At 36.6% G+C, this 18,181-nt stretch overlaps 1 protein-coding gene across 5 annotated transcripts in view; it reads left to right on the top strand.

The window, feature by feature from the left end:
- Window positions 1-18,181, top strand: part of ADGRL3 (adhesion G protein-coupled receptor L3) — an 870,179-nt gene that overhangs the window by 498,277 nt on the left and 353,721 nt on the right. The window lies entirely within an intron of this gene.

The following is an 18,181-nucleotide window of genomic DNA, read 5'->3' as shown; positions in this document are numbered from 1 at the left end:
GAAATGAGAAATCAAAATTTTACCAAAAGTTACAGTTAGTGTAGTCTTTTCCCATAAAATAATTTTTTCAATTTACATCACCAAAGACAAAGGTTACATTCTTTTTAGCATAAAATATCTCAGAGAAGACTCCTGGAGAAAATCCTAGTATTTAAAATTAGTGCATTATGGAAAAGTTTCCCCAGCATAGCTGTTCAGGTGAACTGAATGTAGTCCACATCTATTTGTTCATAAAGCACCTGGTCAGTGACTGGTTCTGAGCATGCAATTCAAGAGAAGTCAATAATATCCACACTTGCCATTTCTGCTGAAAACATTAAAAACAAAATTGTTGGTCACCCAAAACTGAGATTGAAAAGTCAAGCACATAAGCTTTGTGCTGCTGGGGACATCTTTGCTAAGACCTTACAATATATGCTAACACAAAGGACAGGAGAATCGGAGGCAGACAGATTTCTGATTGCATCAATTGAGAATCTGGATGAAGAGAGATCTGAAGTCAATTAAACCTGGGACTTTAAAGAGTAATTTCTCTGTCTGTAAGTCATTTCAAGTTAAACTTGAGCTCCTTGCAATCAAGAGTCCTCAATATAGTTGAGTTTCCCTCAGTTCAGGCCTGACTACATCATCTTATGTGCATTCAATTCATGTGTTGATTTACATTATCTGTGATTCTATCTCTGGATTGTGAAGGACATTGCTTACTTTTATATCATTAGTACTTACTTCTTTTACTCATAGCAAGAGTTTGGTAATTGATTAATATATTAATTAAGCATTCTACTTACAGACAATATATGAAAAATGCTATTTAATAACAATAAATGGGGGTTACAATTATAACAAATATAAACACTGTAGGATCAGAGAAGCATAAAAGGAAAAAATCTTATAAGAGCTTATACATTATGTATCCAGACATTCTTCTGCAAAATCATATTTAAAATAATATAGTGATGATGTATGTAAGGTATGTATGTATTTGGGTGAGAGGTTAGCACACATTTATTTAAAAGACCAGACAGTTGCCCTGGCCGTTTGGCTCAGTGGTAGAGCGTTGGCCTTGCGTGCAGAAGTCCTGGGTTCGATTCCCGGCCAGTCACACAGGAGACACGCCCATCTGCTTCTCCACCCCTCCCTCTCTCCTTCCTCTCTGTCTCTCTTTTCCCCTCCTGGCCCGGGCACTGGGGATGGCTCCTTGGCCTCTGCCCCAGGTGCTAGAGTGGCTCTGGTCACAACAGAGCGACCCCCGGAGGGGCAGAGCATCGTCCCCTGGTGGGCAGAGCGTCGCCCCCTAGTGGGTGTGCCGGGTGGATCCCGGTCCAGCACATGCGGGAGTCTGTCTGTCTCTCCCCGTTTCCAGCTTCAGAAAAATACAACAACAACAACAACAACAACAACAAAAGACCAGACAGTTAATATTTTAGGCCTTTTTAGACGGATGAGATATGTTGCAACCATTCAACTCTATCATTGTAGTAAGAATGCCTCATAGGCAATAAACAAATAAATAAGTTGTGCTACAATGGGCCTAATTTGGAATAAGAGCCATCTACTTTATTTAATCAATCAATCCAAAAATTTTTCTGTTTTGATTTCACAATAATAGTTTTCTTTATCTTCCAGACTAATAAAAAATATGATGAACATAAATTTGTAAAAGCATATATAAATATATCCTATCATTAAGTATTACAAAAAATTTTCCCTAATTACATAGCTTTACATTCATATATATGTTGGTATTTCAAAAAAAAATCCAATATTCTGCAATATTATGATAAATGTATCTGTATTAAGGGTCATTCTTAATGTACTTGTCAAAACATAGAATACAAATTGTTTTCTCTTATACATGTTCCATTTCTGTTAGAGGATATTAAAGAAGGTATTTTTAATGTGTTTATGCAAACTTTATTAGAAAAAATGGTTCAAAAATAAATACTTAATCCAATTACCACTTCTTCTTTCGCTTAATAAATATTTTTAAATTTCTCTCAAATTCATTTTAAACAAAATTTTTATTTTTTAAAACATTAATAAAATTATCTTGCCTGACCAGGTGGTGGTGCAGTGGATAAAGCATCAGACTGCGATGCAGAGGACCCAGGTTTGAGACCTGAGGTCGCCAGTTTGAGCGCGGGTTCATCTGGTTTGAGGAAAGCACACCAGCTTGGACCCAAGGTTGCTGGCTTGAGCAAGGGGTCACTCACTCAGTCTGCTGTAGCCCCATGGTCAAGGCACATATGAGAAAGCAATCAATGAACAACTAAGGTGTCGCAACGAAAAGCTAATGATTGATGCTCTTGTCTCTCTCCATTCCTGTCTGTCCCTATCTATCCCTCTCTCTGACTCTTTCTCTCTCTCTGTAAAAAAAAAAAAAAAAAAAATTATCTTAAAAACTGAAAGTAGTTGGCCCTGGCCATTTGGCTCAGCGGTAGAGCGTCGGCCTGGCGTGCGGGGAACCTGGGATCAATTCCCGGCCAGGGCACATAGGAGAAGCGCCCATTTGCTTCTCCACCCCACCCCCTTCCTCTCTGTCTCTTTCTTCCCCTCCCGCAGCCAAAGCTCCATTGGAGCAAAGATGGCCCAGGCGCTGGGAATGGCTCCTTGGCCTCTGCCCCAGGCGCTAGAGTGGCTTTGGTCGCGGCAGAGCGACGCCTCGAAGGGGCAGAGCATCGCCCCCTGGTGGGCAGAGCATCGCCCCTGGTGGGCGTTCCTGGTGGATCCCGGTCGGGCGCATGCGGGAGTCTGTCTGACTCTCTCCCCGTTTCCAGCCTCAGAAAAATACAAAAAAAAAAAAAAATTGATTATATAAATTTTCTATATCATAAAGGAAATGGCTAAATGTTTCAGACTATATATTAGAATCAAAGAAAGAATACAATTTACTTATTTTGACATCTTAGATTTAGGTTCATACCTTAATATTTGGGGGATAACAATAAACATTGGAAAGCAAGAGACCGGGAGTCAGTTGAACAGAATACTGCTGTCACCCTGGCCACTTGGCTCAGTGGTAGTGTTGGCCAAGCATGTGGATGTCCTGGGTTCAATTCTTGGTCAGAGCACACAGGAGAAGTGCCCAGCTGCTTCTCTAACCCTACCCCTCTTTCTTTCTCTCTCTCTCTCCTTTCCTGCAGCCATGGCTCAATAGGAGCAAGTTGGCCCCGGATACTGAATGATGGCTTCATGGCCTTCCCCTCAGGTGCTAAGAAGAGCTCAGTTGCTTAGCAACAGAGCAATGGGCAGAGCATTGCCCCCTAGTAGGCTTGCCAGGTGGATCCCTGTCTCTGCCTCCTCTCTCCTCACTGAATTAAAAAAAAAAAAAATGAATGCTGCTGTTTGCTCCCATGCCACATTCCAGCACAGTGTAGCACAGGATAGTGGAGGACCATGTTTGGTGAAGGACTCTGAACAGTTACCAGCAGTTATTAAGAAATCCTACTGTATGCCACCGATGCACAAACAATTCTTCCTTTGTCATTTTCCTAATAGGTTCACTGTAACTTTTGTCCCCTCTTGTATTCTCTGTCTTTGTGGGTTGTACCCCAAGCCATTTAATTTCTAAAGCTAGAGTCAGTCCTCCTTTAAATCTTTGACATTCTAGCTAATGATCGAGACCTTCCAATTTCATTGCCTCAAATATTTCTTGAATTTACTCATTTTCTCCATCTTTGTTATGAGATCCCTATGCCTTTACGTCAGTATGCTGCAGGTTCATTTTCTACAGAAATGGAAAATTAACCCAAATCAAAAGCAATGGGAGCTTATTACTTCCTTGCTTATAACACATTCCATGATTCCACTTCACCAAATAGATCAAGTCCAGACTCATTTAATAACTAGCCAGATAACCTTTACATAAATCACATAACTGCTGTAAGCCTTGGTTTTCTCACTTATACATGTTCATAGCCCCCTTAGGATCTCTGTGAAGATTACACAGGATAATGTACATAAAGCACTTCGCACAGTGTGGAACACAGAGGAAGCAATTAATTTATGTTGGCTACCATCACTTATTAATGTGTTATGCAAAAAGCTCTTTATTAGAGCCTCTGTTCACCTTTTTAACCTTCCCTCTTGTTAACCTCTGCCTTCTACTCCAATAGCACCAGATGGCTTCTAGATTGGTTTGAATTCCTTCTCTCTCTATTTTTTCTGACTGAAATGTCTTTTCTATTCTTTTGTTAATTTTACCAAGGCACTGGTATTCATATCTTAACACTCAATTCTGATGTCACCTTGTCCAGGAAACCTGTTCTGATATGCCCTATTTTGTCTAGGTTAGGTAAGCATGTTAATTTACTAGAACTGCCTAACAAAACAACATATATATTCTCTCAAAGTTCTGAAAGCCAAAAGTGCTAAGATATCAGCAAGGATGTGCCACCTATGAGACTCTGAACAGAATCCTTCCTGCCTCTTCCAGGATTCTGGTGGTGGCCCTGAGTCCTTGGTACTGGTTGCCTTGTAGTGTATCACTCTAATCTCTGCCTCTGTCATAATATTGTGTTCTCCCTGTGTTTCTCTAGATCTGTGTTCAAATTTCCCTCTTCTGGTAAGGACACTCAGCGTAGTGGATAAGGGCCCTCACTATCCTAGTCTGACCTCATTTTACCGAAGTACATTTGCAACAAGACTAGTCCCAAATAAGGTCACATTCTGAAGTACTGAGTTTAGCACTTACATGTAACTTTTGGAGAGATAAAATTCAGCCTATAACATGGACTCTTTTGTGCATTTTCATATTACTTCTGCATACATACATCTATCATTTGCACTTAATATATCATATTTAGTAATCTGTTTGTGTATCTGTCTCCTCTAATAGATTTCTGGCTCTTTAAAGCATGTTCTGTGTCTAATCTATCTAATCCTTCTTTGTCTTCTTAGCACAAGACATATGATAGACTTTTAGTACATGCCAATTAAATGGACAAGTCATTGTTCACTACTCAAAAAACAGGTCTTGTGATACAAAAGATTACAAGGCTTAATAATATCACATATTACCTAATAATCTAATTTTTTTCAATTATTGCAAAGACAACAGAAGTAGAAATACCTTGAATCAGGAACAGAGAGAATTTACTTCTTTACCCATGGTCCTTATTGTTAGTGCAGCCTTGAGGAAATTACTTAATTTTTCCATGTTTATCTACAAAATATAAACAAAAGCATTTATAGCTTACAAACTCACTTTCAGATATTTACATTTTGTACTTTCCATTCTAGACTCACCAGAGACTTAATTTAATCTGAAACTAGAGGCTTCTTATGAAGAGCCTGGTATGTCATGTTTAGTTTTTACTCTGATTAATTAAGCTGTTCATAAATAAAATCTAATGGGCTAGTGATATAAAGATAACTGTACATTTATAATTTTAGTTGATGGCAACACAATGTGAAGGAAGAAAAGTGAAATGTTGAGTGCTAAGTGGCTTCTTTATATTCAGTAACATTTCTACATTGAACCTGATTTATTGAAAGTTATACAATATGGTTTTGATATAGAATGTTTTACTTGGTTACCTTTAAACTTGGTTTCTTTTATTTGTTTTCTTTTTAACTTTTTAATAATTTACTTCTTTACTATATTTTAATAGCAGTCATGACATCTATAATTCAGTAAGAACATTTATTGAGTGCTCACACCCTGAGATATTTCAGCATCTGAGACAAAGCCATGAAACCATCTTCAACATCTGGGACCAACTTGCTCAAACCATTTGAGTCTTAGCTGCACGTAGGGGAGAGAAAGAGAGAGAGACAGAGAGAGAGAAAGGGGAAGGGTGAGGGGGAGAAGCAGATGGTTGCTTCTCCTGTGTACCCTGACCAGGAATCAAAGCTGGGACTGCCACACACAGTATCAACACTCTACCACTGAGCCAACTGACCATGGCTGTAGAATAACCTTATTCTTAAAATGAGACATAGGATAGGAACTTTACAGTTTCTGGATTTTATTTTATTTGTGTAACATGTGCAATTGTAGTGGCCATTTTAGGACCATAGGACAAAGTCCAGAGAATTATGTGGATTACAAATCAATACCATGATGTTGTGAACCAACTTAATTTACTAACTTGAATGAACCCATCTTCCAATTTTTAATATGTGAAATGATACAAACCTTTTAGGCCACCTTATTTTGTATTTGCTATTTTTATAGATAAATTATACAAAGTTAATATCTTCTCAATTTCTCTTGTATATATTGCTTTCTGGTGATACCATAAATCAAAGTAGATAGGATATATGCTTGAGTCTCCTTCTGAAGTCTTGAATGGACTTTGTTCAATAGAGCTGGCCCAACAAGCTCTGGTGTCAGCTCCCATGAGAATTATTGGTCTTCAATCATTGGCACTCATGGACTTTCCTTCATAGTTCCTTATGAGCACCTTGTGTGTTACATTATACTTACAAAGCATGAAGGCAACTGAAATTATATTTATGGGATCTGAAGACACTGTGCTTCTTCCAAAAATCTATGTATAAGGACAGAGTTCGGTACACAAGTTTATTTCTTTCTGCTGTGTATTATTCCTGCTTTTGAAGACTAAAAGTTTGCGTATACTTATGTGTGGGCATGTGCATGTGAGCATATACACAGAAACACAGAGATTTATCAGTTTGCTTTCATTTAGAACTTTATTAAAAGCAAATATGAGGAAGCCAAAGGCATTTTTTCCCAGTTCTTTTCATGCTGTTTCCTTTATGGACTTTGATGTTAACTTATTTCTGCAGCCAACATTAGTAAAATTCCCTTTTCCTTTGGATACTCTTTCTCATGATTTGATTTGATTTCTTTTTACTTTTCTCATACATAAGTGGCTTGATTTTTAAATACTACAAATTGACCAAAACAAACAACAAACAAACAGAAAACCCTCAAAAACTAAATGACTCAATATGACATCCTTCATCTTAACATGTCATGCAGACAGGATATTTTTGTAGCTCAGGGAAAAAAAAGACTGCTTTGCAGCAATCTCACGAAGTATTTAGAATTAAATCTCTCTCTGACTTAAGTAAACGAGTAGTCCTAGAAAAAAAGATCCTCATATTAATATCCTAATTAACTCTCAGCAAAATAGAAGTTATCTTCACAGAATAAAAATACACACATGTAAAATATATTTATACACAATACCGCTCCTTTTTACTTAAGAGAAAGCAAGCAATACCTCCTTTTGCTGCACTTTCAGATAATTAATACAGAGAAACACTCTGATTTATTTGGCTAACCGTACATGCAAATAAAAAATGTTTAGCTCTGATATGCTGCGGCTAAACTAATACCAGTTTGCGATTCCAGTTATTTTTTAAATGAAAAGTTTTTTTATAACTCTAGATGGCTTTTTTGATAGCATTCCACTATGACTAGAAGATTACAACTTAGAAATGACTGACATAGAACTCAGGACCGAAATGCTATGTCAGGCAATGTTTGTGAACATTTTCATTTTAAAAGCACACTTCCATTTATTTTGGACACATGCTTCTATGAGTTTTATTTATGTGCCTGACAGAGCTAATTATTTTATTTTAAAAATGGGCTCCTTGAATATTCTATGGGTGTTAACAATAATTACAAATATTTATTTTATAAAATATTACCCAGAAATTGTGTGGAATATTTGGAAATTGTTTATTTGTTTGTTTGTTTTGTAAGCTTACCTACATTTTCAAACATATTCTTATATTTTCAGAATACTATTAACTTATTTTGGGGAATTCTAGGAATAAGCTCTTATTTCAAAAATTACAAATTAAAAACTACAAATTATAAAGCTGAGACTTTTTGTTACCAAACAAAACAAATATATAATGTCTTTTGGCCACATGATGCTCAAAACATTTATTTGTAAGTGGTGGTCTGCACATCCTTTTAATAAATAAAACTGTGTATGATGGAATCATTAAAAACCTTGGCCATGCTCCACTGCAATGACATGCATCTTACTCTGTAAGATTTTTTTTAAGTGACCAATGTAGGAGGCACAGTTTTCAATATGTCTTTTTACTTAAGTACTTGTGCTAGACTGAATAATGCCCCCACCCAATAACATTGGCATTTTAATCCCTATAGCCTGGGAATGTTGCTTTATCTACCTAAAGGAATTTTACATACGCGATGAAGTTAAGGCCCCTGAGGTGGGTAGATTATCTTGGGTTATGGAAGGGGGCCTTAAATGTAATCACAAGGATTTTTTTAAGAGGCAGATCAAGAACAGAGGTGATGCCACATAAGAATCAGAGTTCGAAAAGGTGATGTGATTTGGGGCCACAAATTATGGAAGGGGAATACAGCCTCTAAAAGCTGTAAAAAAACAAGAAAACATTCTGCCCAGATCCCCCATATGGAGACAATGCCTTGCTTTTAGCCATATAAGACTCATGTTGGACTTCTACTTCCAAACCTCTAAAACAGTATAATTGCATTGTTTTAAGCCACAAAGATGGTGGTATTTTGTTTCAGAAGAAACAAGAAAACTAATACAGTACCCTAGTTTCTTACTTTATTGATTTTTTTAAGAGGGAGAGAAAGGGAAGGAGAGAAAGAGAAAGACAAACAACAATTTGTTTTTCCACTTATGCATTCAGTGTTTGACTCTTGTTATGTGCCCTGACCTGGCCTAAAACCTGCGACCTTGGTCTATTGGAAAGATCCTTTAGCCAACTGGTCAAGTTTTTACTTGATTGTGCCAAATTACCTTTCTCTAATGTAAAGTAATGTTTGTGAGATGACATAGAAAACAAATGACTTGAGATGATTCTAGAGAATCATCTGTGAATTGTAGAATTTTCTTACATGCATTGTCATAATATAAGATCCTACAACAGTTTTAGTTTATGATTTAGAATAACAAATAATGAGTTCTTATCACTTCTGTAGCTCTTCTTAAAGGCCACTTGTGACAACACTGGCAATCTTTCAAGATAAATAGCTACAATATAAAAATGAGAGCATTTAAAAAAAATTAGGGATGATGAGGTTTTTTTTCTCTGAGCACTTAATGTTATTTTTGTTCTGTTTTGTTTTGTTTTTCACCATTTGAGATCTAGATTCCTCTATGATGTATATATTCATATTATACCATGAGATAGTTGCCTTATCCTTTCCAGGCTAAGTCCTCAATAAAGACAGCAGGTCTCAGAGTGGCATGAAGTAGAAGATAAGAAAAGTACTGTATTGTCCTGTGGAGGAAAAGAGGATTGTTCTTTTGATTGACATTGAGCAAGATGCTGTTCTTATTTACACATTAATTTATGCTTTCTATTGCTACACATTTTCTTGAGAATGAGAAACTTCTAGTTACTTGGATGACTTAAACTTTTTTCAGATTTTATACATCAATGTATTGTGATGGTGGTGCCTTTTTTTTTTTCCTTTGCATCAGTAGATATCTTGAAAACATTTGCTTGTTAGATCATAGTGCCTGATTCTTTTTTTTTTTTTTTCTGAAGTGAGAAGCAGGAAGGCAGAGAGACAGACTCCCACATGCGCCCTAATAAGATCCACTCGGCAAATCCCTCAGGGGGTGATGCTCTGCCCATCTGGGGTGTTGCTCTGTTGCAACCTGAGACATTCTAGCGCCTGAGGCGGAGGCTACAGAACCATCCTCAGTGCCTGGGTCAACTTTGCTCCAATGGAGCCTTGGCTCCGGGAAGAAAAGAGAGAGATAAAGAGGAAGGAAGGAGGGAATGGTGGAGAAGCAGATGGGTGCTTCTCCTCTGTGCCCTGGACAGGGATTGAACCCAGGACTTATACATGTCGGGCTCGTGCTCTAGCCGGGCTGATGCTCTACCAGTAAGTCAACCAGCCAGGGCATAGTGTCTGATTCTTATATTATTCAAACTCTGTTTTGTCATGTTAGATCCTGTGAACTACTTGGTGATACTATCTATGTGTATGTGTGTTTTCTCATCACACATGCTTTTGTATAAATGTCATGTGATAAGTGCTAATGTTAATCCATGTGCCTAATTTTGCTCACAAAAAAACATGTCACCTTTGTTTCTCTATATCTCATCATTCCAGTTATTTTCAATGAAGTTTTATATATTTACATGGCTGAAACATCAATTTATATGTTTCTTGACATTTACAGGGATGACTTCTAATATGAATATGTTATTGAAGGGGTTTTATTAACAGTGAATCCCTGTGAATTATACTCTTATTACATAAATACAGCATTTTTTAGTTAAATTATTTTTTAACTCTTTTTTTATTTTATTCATTTTTAGAGAGAGAGAGGAAGAGAGCAAAAGAGGGGGGAAGAGCAGGAAGCATCAACTCCTATATGTGTCCTGACCAGGCAAACCCAGGGTTTCGAACTGGCGACCTCAGCATTCGAGGTCTAGGCTTTTTATCCACTGCACCACCACAGGCCAGACAGTTAAATTATTTTAATGTTACCATTTTTGATAACCAGAGCTGTGGAACCATCCTTATATGTCTATTATGTGAGAATGTTTTAAAATAGAGTTAAAATAGAGTTCTGTTTAAAGCTTTTATATGCTTTATCTATAAATGTTATAACCAAACATGAGATAAAGCCTGCTAATTTTTATCTGGATAATGGAAGTTAAAATATGTTACTTTATTGAATTTAATGGGACAAAGACCCATTGTTTCTGTATAAGAATTTACCTGAATAGTTTGTAAACCCAGCAATATCATTGTTAATATATACAGCTGTATGTTGTGGCAAATAGAGGAACTTTTTACCCAGAGATTACTTTTTCATTATCATATTTAACTAATTTTGTTCTTACTGCTATGAGCCATATTGGAAGGAATATGTTAGCAGCAAATGATTCTGAATTCTATTACTAATCCTGTGATTATGTGTCTCTTCCCTGGCAGTCATCCTAAGACATCTATTTTTGTTAAACAATATTGCTTTAACATTACTGCTAATAATAACATTCAACACATTAACATTTATTAAATAGACTTGATTGATAGATGGCAACTATACTTAATTGGGCAGTATATATGTGGTTTGAATTAAAATGGCATGTTTGGCATGTTTTCTATTTTTTTTTCTTTTAGAACAATCTATGTATAAATAAATATTCATTAACTCCTTTCACCTTATGTTCAGAGATTGATCTTTCCGATTGGTGTATGCCAATTTGGATTGAGAGGACCTGGCTACGTAATGTTACTTTAAATTCAGAACCTGCTTGGAATGTCTGATCCACACAATGATTGAATGAATCCTGGGCCACTTAGATATTTCACAGCTGGTCTTTACCTCATCAGATCATCACAGTACTCCTGAGAATCTACCAGAATGAATTAAATCAGTTTCCCAGAGTGACCATAAAATGTATGACTCATGCTCTCGCAAGACAACAGTAATGTGGCTTTCAGGTCACTGTTCTGGAGTCCAGTGACTATTATTTCATTACTGAGATTCTGAAAAGTTATTTAATATCTCCATATCTATTACCTTCTCTATAAAGTTGACAGTAGTAATATTCATCTCAGAAAAGAAGAAACAAGTATTAAATTATTTGTGGACACACCTTCTAAGTTTTAGGGCTTACACAAATATATAGGACATTGTTACTATAAATCTTGGATTTATTTTAGGGTATCCCAGATAAAGTAATTTGCATACAGCTAATTATATGGCTTGTGGTTTGTTTGTTTTTAATGTGAATCTGCTTTTTCTGTTTCTACACTCAAAATAATTTGTGAGATTTTCTGTGCATCACTTCTGTATTGTAAATTTCTCTCAAAGACTTGGTCTATCTAGAATAAATTGTTGTTAACCCATGATGAAACATAATTAATATTAATAATGACAAAATTATAACTACAACAACAAAATGTATAGTTAGGATATTTATTGATAATTTACATCTTTTTCTAGTGCATTTTTGTGAGCATATTAACTTTGGGAGGTAGTTAATATAACTAGCCCTCATGTAATGTATGTGAAGACTGAGCTCTTAGAGATTTCTCTGAGAATTCTATCTGGTATTTATCATATTACAGCTTATACTTTATTCGCAAATTGTCAATTGTTGAGGTAGAAAAGTTTTTATTTCATAATGATTCTGATGAAAATATAGAAACACTTATCAATGTCAGTTATTCTTAATTCTTCTATAAGATTATGAGATTTTTCTCTGTGACTATTAATTATGATGCATTTGACCATTGTATTACAGTCTTTCTCCATCCTATATTGTGGATTGATAAAAAGTGTCTTAATATCAGGGATATTCAAATTCCCCTTTAATTTATAGTAAAAGTAAATATCAGTTTAAAGCTCATGAAAGCATTCATTTTGTTTTACTTTATCATTTATATATTTTAATTTTTATTGATTGATTTTAGAGAGAGGAAGGGAGAGAGAGATCATATTGTTCTACTTATTTATATATATATATTTATTCATTTTAGAGAAGAGAGAGAGAGAGAGAGAGAAAGAGAGAGTGAGGGAAGGGGGGAGGAGCAGGAAGCATCAACTTGCATATGTGCCTTGACTAGGCAAGCCCAAGGCTTTGAACTGGCAACCTCAGCATTTCCAGGTCGACGCTTCATTCACTGCGCCACTACAGGTCAGGCTTGTTCTACTTGTTTAGCATTCATTGGTTGATTCTTGTATGTGCTCTGACCTGGGACCGAATCTGCAACCTTGTCATATAGGAATAACACTTTAACTGAGCTTCCAGGAAGGGTCTCATCTATATTATTTTTGAGAGAATTTACTTTTGGCAACTTTAATATAATTGTCTGATTGGTGTAGCTTGTTCAATAATCTTTAATACTAAAGATAATTTTATTTTGACTCACAATTGAAACCATAAAGAAAAAGGACCAACCTTTAAACTCCTGTTTAAAAACTGTTACTAACCTTTAAATAATCAATTTATAATGTATCTTATACAGCAATAATATTCCAGAGATTGTTTATCTTTCTTTTTTTTTGTTTTGTTTTATATATATATTTTTTATTTTATTTAATTTTAGTTTATTACAATGTTGATATGTATAATTTTGTCTCTCTCTTTATTTTCTTTCTTTTTTTTATAAATAAATTTTTATTTTAATGGGGTGACATCAATAAATCAGGGTACATACATTCAAAGAAAACATTTCCAGGTTATCTTGTCATTTAGTTCTGTTGCATACCCATCACCCGAAGAGAGATCGTCCTCCGCCACCCTCCATCCAGTTCTCTCTGTACCCCTCCCCCTCCCCCTCTCCCTCCTTCCCTCCCCCCACCCCCCATAGCCACCACACTCCTGTTCATGCCTCTTAGTCTCGCTTTTATGTCCCACCAATGTATGGAATCCTGCAGTTCTTGTTTTTTTCTGATTCGCTTATTTCACCCCGCACAATGCTATCAAGACTCCACCATTCCGCTATAAGTGATCCGATGTCACCCTTTCTCCTAGTTGAATAATATACCATGGTGTATATGTGCCCCATCTTCTTCATCCAGTCCTCTATTTTTTTTACAGTGATTAACAGCCTTTAAGCAAACTCTTGGCCAATACAGCAAGAATCCATGAATGAGTAGTGTCCTTAACATGTTCCCCAAGTCCAAGTTGGCCCCATCACCATGCCAAATCCCTGAAAAATGCGACCCAACCACAGTTCAGTCTGTTAGGAGCTGTCACAGGGAGCAGGAGTCCAGGAAAGTTCCCCACAGGAAAAGTCCGCATGGCACTGGAATTGTTGTCACCATTCTATACTTTGCAGCTCATGTCCAAGTCCCAATGACCGCTGCTTCTAGCTGGTAATGATTCAGGCAGACTGGAAAAAGCCATTTGCAGCATGCGTGGATATGGAACTTCTGTTCTCCTCTGCCTGGAGAGTTGAGACCAGGTTGCTTTTCCCTGGAGCTCTGTGACTGTGGCCTGGTAGAGAGAACCTTGGGATACACTAAGCTGGGTGGCAAAGGTAAATTCATAATAGAAGTTAGCAAAAGGGGGAAAGAGAGCTCTAAATTAAGAGTAGGTCTCAGCCTGAAATATGAGTGGGGCATTGAGATAGGAGGGATAAAGGAAATACTATATATTAAGCAAAGCAGCAGAAAATAGGACTATCAACACCCACAACAGAGATCTTTGAGGGAAGAATAAAAAACCTGACTATTCAGGCAAAATATAGTTAAGTGGCCCTTGTGCAAATGAGATCAGTTTACCTGCTTCTTGGAAGAAATACCCTAGGCTCGTCCACAGTGTCGTAGATGGGGCCGATGGCCCTGGGCACCTTCAGCCTTCAGTGGCAAACCCCAGCTTTCTGGGCAAGGTTAGGTCATAGGTGGCTGGAGCAGGGCTGGAAGAGACTGAACCCTCCCTTAGAGGAGCGAGGGGGAAGCCCACCTTCCAGTGTCCCTGTTTCCTCACAGCAGAGGCATGTAAGCCTGGCAGGCTTTAGCTCAATGACCTTCCTTTCCACTATTGAAGCAGGACCCAGATGGCATCCTATGAGACCCTTTGGGGTGTTGGAGCCTTTAAGGGTGTATCCTAAAAGCTGGTAGTTCCCCTGATCTCTATTGGGCTTTTTCTGCCTCTAGGTATCTTAAAAGCCATTCTCAGAAGATCTCGCTGAGGGGTTTGAGGATCCCCTTCCACCTATATAAATCTTTTCCATATATCTGGAGCTATTTGGAAAAAAGACAGAACAGTGTTATTAGCTAGATCTAATAAAGAAGGTAGTAGTTTGCAGGCGAAAAAGATTTGGTGTCTCCTGTTCATCAGCATTCAAAAGAAATGTAAATTTTTTTTTTAAGTAAAAAGCATGATATGGTAGACCCGTCAGAGTCATTGGCCTGGTGTGCAGGATTCCCGGGTTCGATTCCCGGCCAGAGCACACAGGAGAAGCGCCCATCTACCTCTCCACTCCTCCCCCTATCCACTGCACCACCACAGGTCTCTTTTTTGTTTTTGTTTTTTCAGGATCTTAGTTTATAAAAAAGTATTTGACATAGAAATAGTAATAGAGTACTAAATTGTTTTGAAAAGTGATTATTGTAAAGCAATTTTGTTTTCTGTAAAACAACGATAACGATTACTGCAATATTTATTGGTATAGCATGTTTTGGTTTACGTTCCTCATCCCATACACCATCATATCAGGCTTTCTTTTTTAGCAAGAGAGAGAGAGAGAGAGAGAGAGAGAGAGAGAGAGAGGGACAGAGATAGACAGATGAGAGAGATGAGAAACATCAACTCCTAGTTGTTGCACCTTTCTTGTTCATTGACTGCTTTCTCATATGTGCCTTGACCAGTGGACTCTAGCTGAGCCAATGACCCCTTGCTCAATCTAGTCACCTTTGGGTGCAAGCCAGTGACCACGGGGTAGGGTCTATGACCCCACACTGAAGCTGATGAACCTGTGCTCAAAGTGGATGAGCCTGTATTCAAACTGGCAATCTCCTGGTTTTGAACCGGGTCCTCTGTGCCTTAGGCTGATGCTCTATCCATTGTGCCACCACCTGATCAGGCTACAAGCCTTTCTTGATTCATTGGTTAACATTAAGATAACTAGGACTCGGCCCTGGCTGGTTGGCTCAGTGGTAGAGTGTCAGCCTGGCGTGCAGGAGTCCCGGGTTCGATTCCTGGCCAGGGCACACAGGAGAAGCACCCATCTGCTTCTCCACCCCCCCCCCTCCTTCCTCTCTCTCTCTCTTCTTCTCCTGCAGCCAAGGCTCCATTGGAGCAAAGTTGGCCTGGGCACTGAGGATGGCTCTGTGGCCTCTGCCTCAGGTGCTAGAATGGCTCTGGTTGCGAGCGATGCCCCAGATGGGCAGAGCATCGTCCCCTGGTGGATGTGCCAGGTGGATCCCGGTCCTGCGCATGCGGGAGTCTGTCTGACTGCCTTCCCGTTTCCAACTTCAGAAGAATACAAAAAAAAAAAGATAACTAGGACTCACAACATTGTCTCATTTATAATAAATGTTTGCTCATTTAATTTTCTTATGTATACATAAATCATTAGTATTTTTAAAATGTAAATAATATGTAAATTTGTTGAGGCACATGTTTAAATAATTGGATGGATGGATGGATGTGTATAGTGTCTACATTGTATATTTAAATTCAGTCTATACCAAATTAAACCCTTGAAAATATTCAATTTTCTTTATTCAAGACAGTATCCATGAAATAACCACATTCATAATTATAAATTTTAACCTTTATGCCCTACTTATAAATGGATAGTAATCTGATTTGTTGATATTAAACATTGATTGCTTAAATAATAAATGATTTGTAATTAAACAGTTATATCTAAAAATTACAAGAAAGGACACATTTTCTAAATAAATTTTATTATTTTATTAATATATCTGTAATTAGTAATTAGGAGAAAATGGTTGATCATAAGAAGTAAAATAACTATAATCCAAACACTAGAGATTAACAATGATATTATATTTACAGAATATTTAAATATCATCAAATTTAATTGTGTGTTCTTGAACTGTTGTCATTGCTACTTCAAATGTGTTCCTGATAATAGCTAATTTTCTTTAATAATTATAGAAATAACTGAGTCTATATAGCTGTATATTGTATAAAATCCTCAGATAAATTAATGAGTTTATTTTTCAAGGTGTGATGTAAAACTTATATTACTTTAACTGCAAAAGAAAAATACCTTTTAATTTGAGATGACTTCAAGTGTTGTTGTTTTTTTTGTGTTTTTTTTTTATGTAATATACTACTAGCTTTTCAAAACTTGGGATACACCAAAATGTCAAGCTACCTGTTTTCAGTGCATGTATGAGGACAACCACATGTACATTAATGTTATTGTACAGGTTAATTTCTGATAGTCATTCTCAGACATTAAATCTATACAAAAGAACCTTAGACTATGCTTAACCCTCAGGATTAAGTGTAATGCAAAATTGCAAGGTGTGTATAAAATATTGGCTTTTATTAGTATTTTACTGATAACATAGAATATATATATTTTTACACTTAAGACATTCACTAAAGAATCAATTTGAATTTAGGGACTAAATAAAATCTTCATTAAGCCTGATGAATCGTAGCCTTGAGTAAACACAAAGCATTTTACTCTAAATCAAAATGAGTTCTACCCTAAATGCTCCCTACTCTAGCAGTATGCTAGCAGAAAATAGGAATATAGGTTATTTCAGAGAATGAAACATCTATTTAAGAAAGTAACACAAAAATCTAGCCCTGAGATATAATATTTCTGAGAAGAATAAACAACATAAACAGAAGATAACTTGAGTGTCTCATCCTGTACTCTTAATGCCAATATTTTGGGTGGGATGAATCATTATTTATCGACAGAAATCTTTACGAATTGATGAATTATTGAATCTACTATGCCACTCTGAAGTGGGTGTCTTTTTCAGAGTAGGATTTTTTTTTACATGTATTTACCCATGATTAAATTAGGTTAGCCCAGTTCTGTTTAGCCCTGTTGCCACAAAAGACTTCTAGTTTGCATTTGTGTCAATAGTAATGTTTGATTATTCTCTTTGGGCATTTAAAGTTATTTTAAATTCTAGGATATTGACATTTGTGAATGGCAATCTGTAATCTTACTCTCATTCAGGTGAACACAAGAAAATGAGAATCACCCTTTTATTTATTTTCAAATTAAATTTATTAAGGTTACATTGGTTAATAAAATTATATAGGTTTCAGGTGTATAATTCTATAATACATCATCTGTAGAATACCAGATTACTTTATATGTTGACATCCAAAGTCATGTCTCTTCCCATCACCACATGGTGATGGCCACCATACTGTTGTCTGCGTCTATGAGCTTTTGTTTGTTGTTTTTCGATTTTTATTTGCTGCTTCCAGTTTTCTATCTCTCATATGTGTGAAATCATATAGTTCTTTACTTTTTCTGTCTGACTTACTCTGTTTAGCTTGATATTCTCAAAGTACATCTATGTTGTCTCAAATGGCATTGTTTTATCTTTTCTTATGGCTGAGTAGTATTTTATTGTGTATATGTACCACATCTTCTTTTCAATTATCTGCTGAAGGACACTTTGGTTGTTTCTATGTCTTGGCCACTGTGAATAATAAAGAAAAGAATATATGGCGTGAATTTATATTTGCAAATAAATGTCTTCAAGTTTTTTGGGTAGATACCCAGAAGAAGTATTGCTGGGTCATATGGTAACTCTATTATTAA

Source organism: Saccopteryx bilineata, chromosome 5 (assembly GCF_036850765.1).
Source record: "Saccopteryx bilineata isolate mSacBil1 chromosome 5, mSacBil1_pri_phased_curated, whole genome shotgun sequence".
NCBI classification, from domain to species: Eukaryota; Metazoa; Chordata; class Mammalia; order Chiroptera; family Emballonuridae; genus Saccopteryx; species Saccopteryx bilineata.
This window is presented reverse-complemented; position numbering and strand designations above follow the sequence as displayed.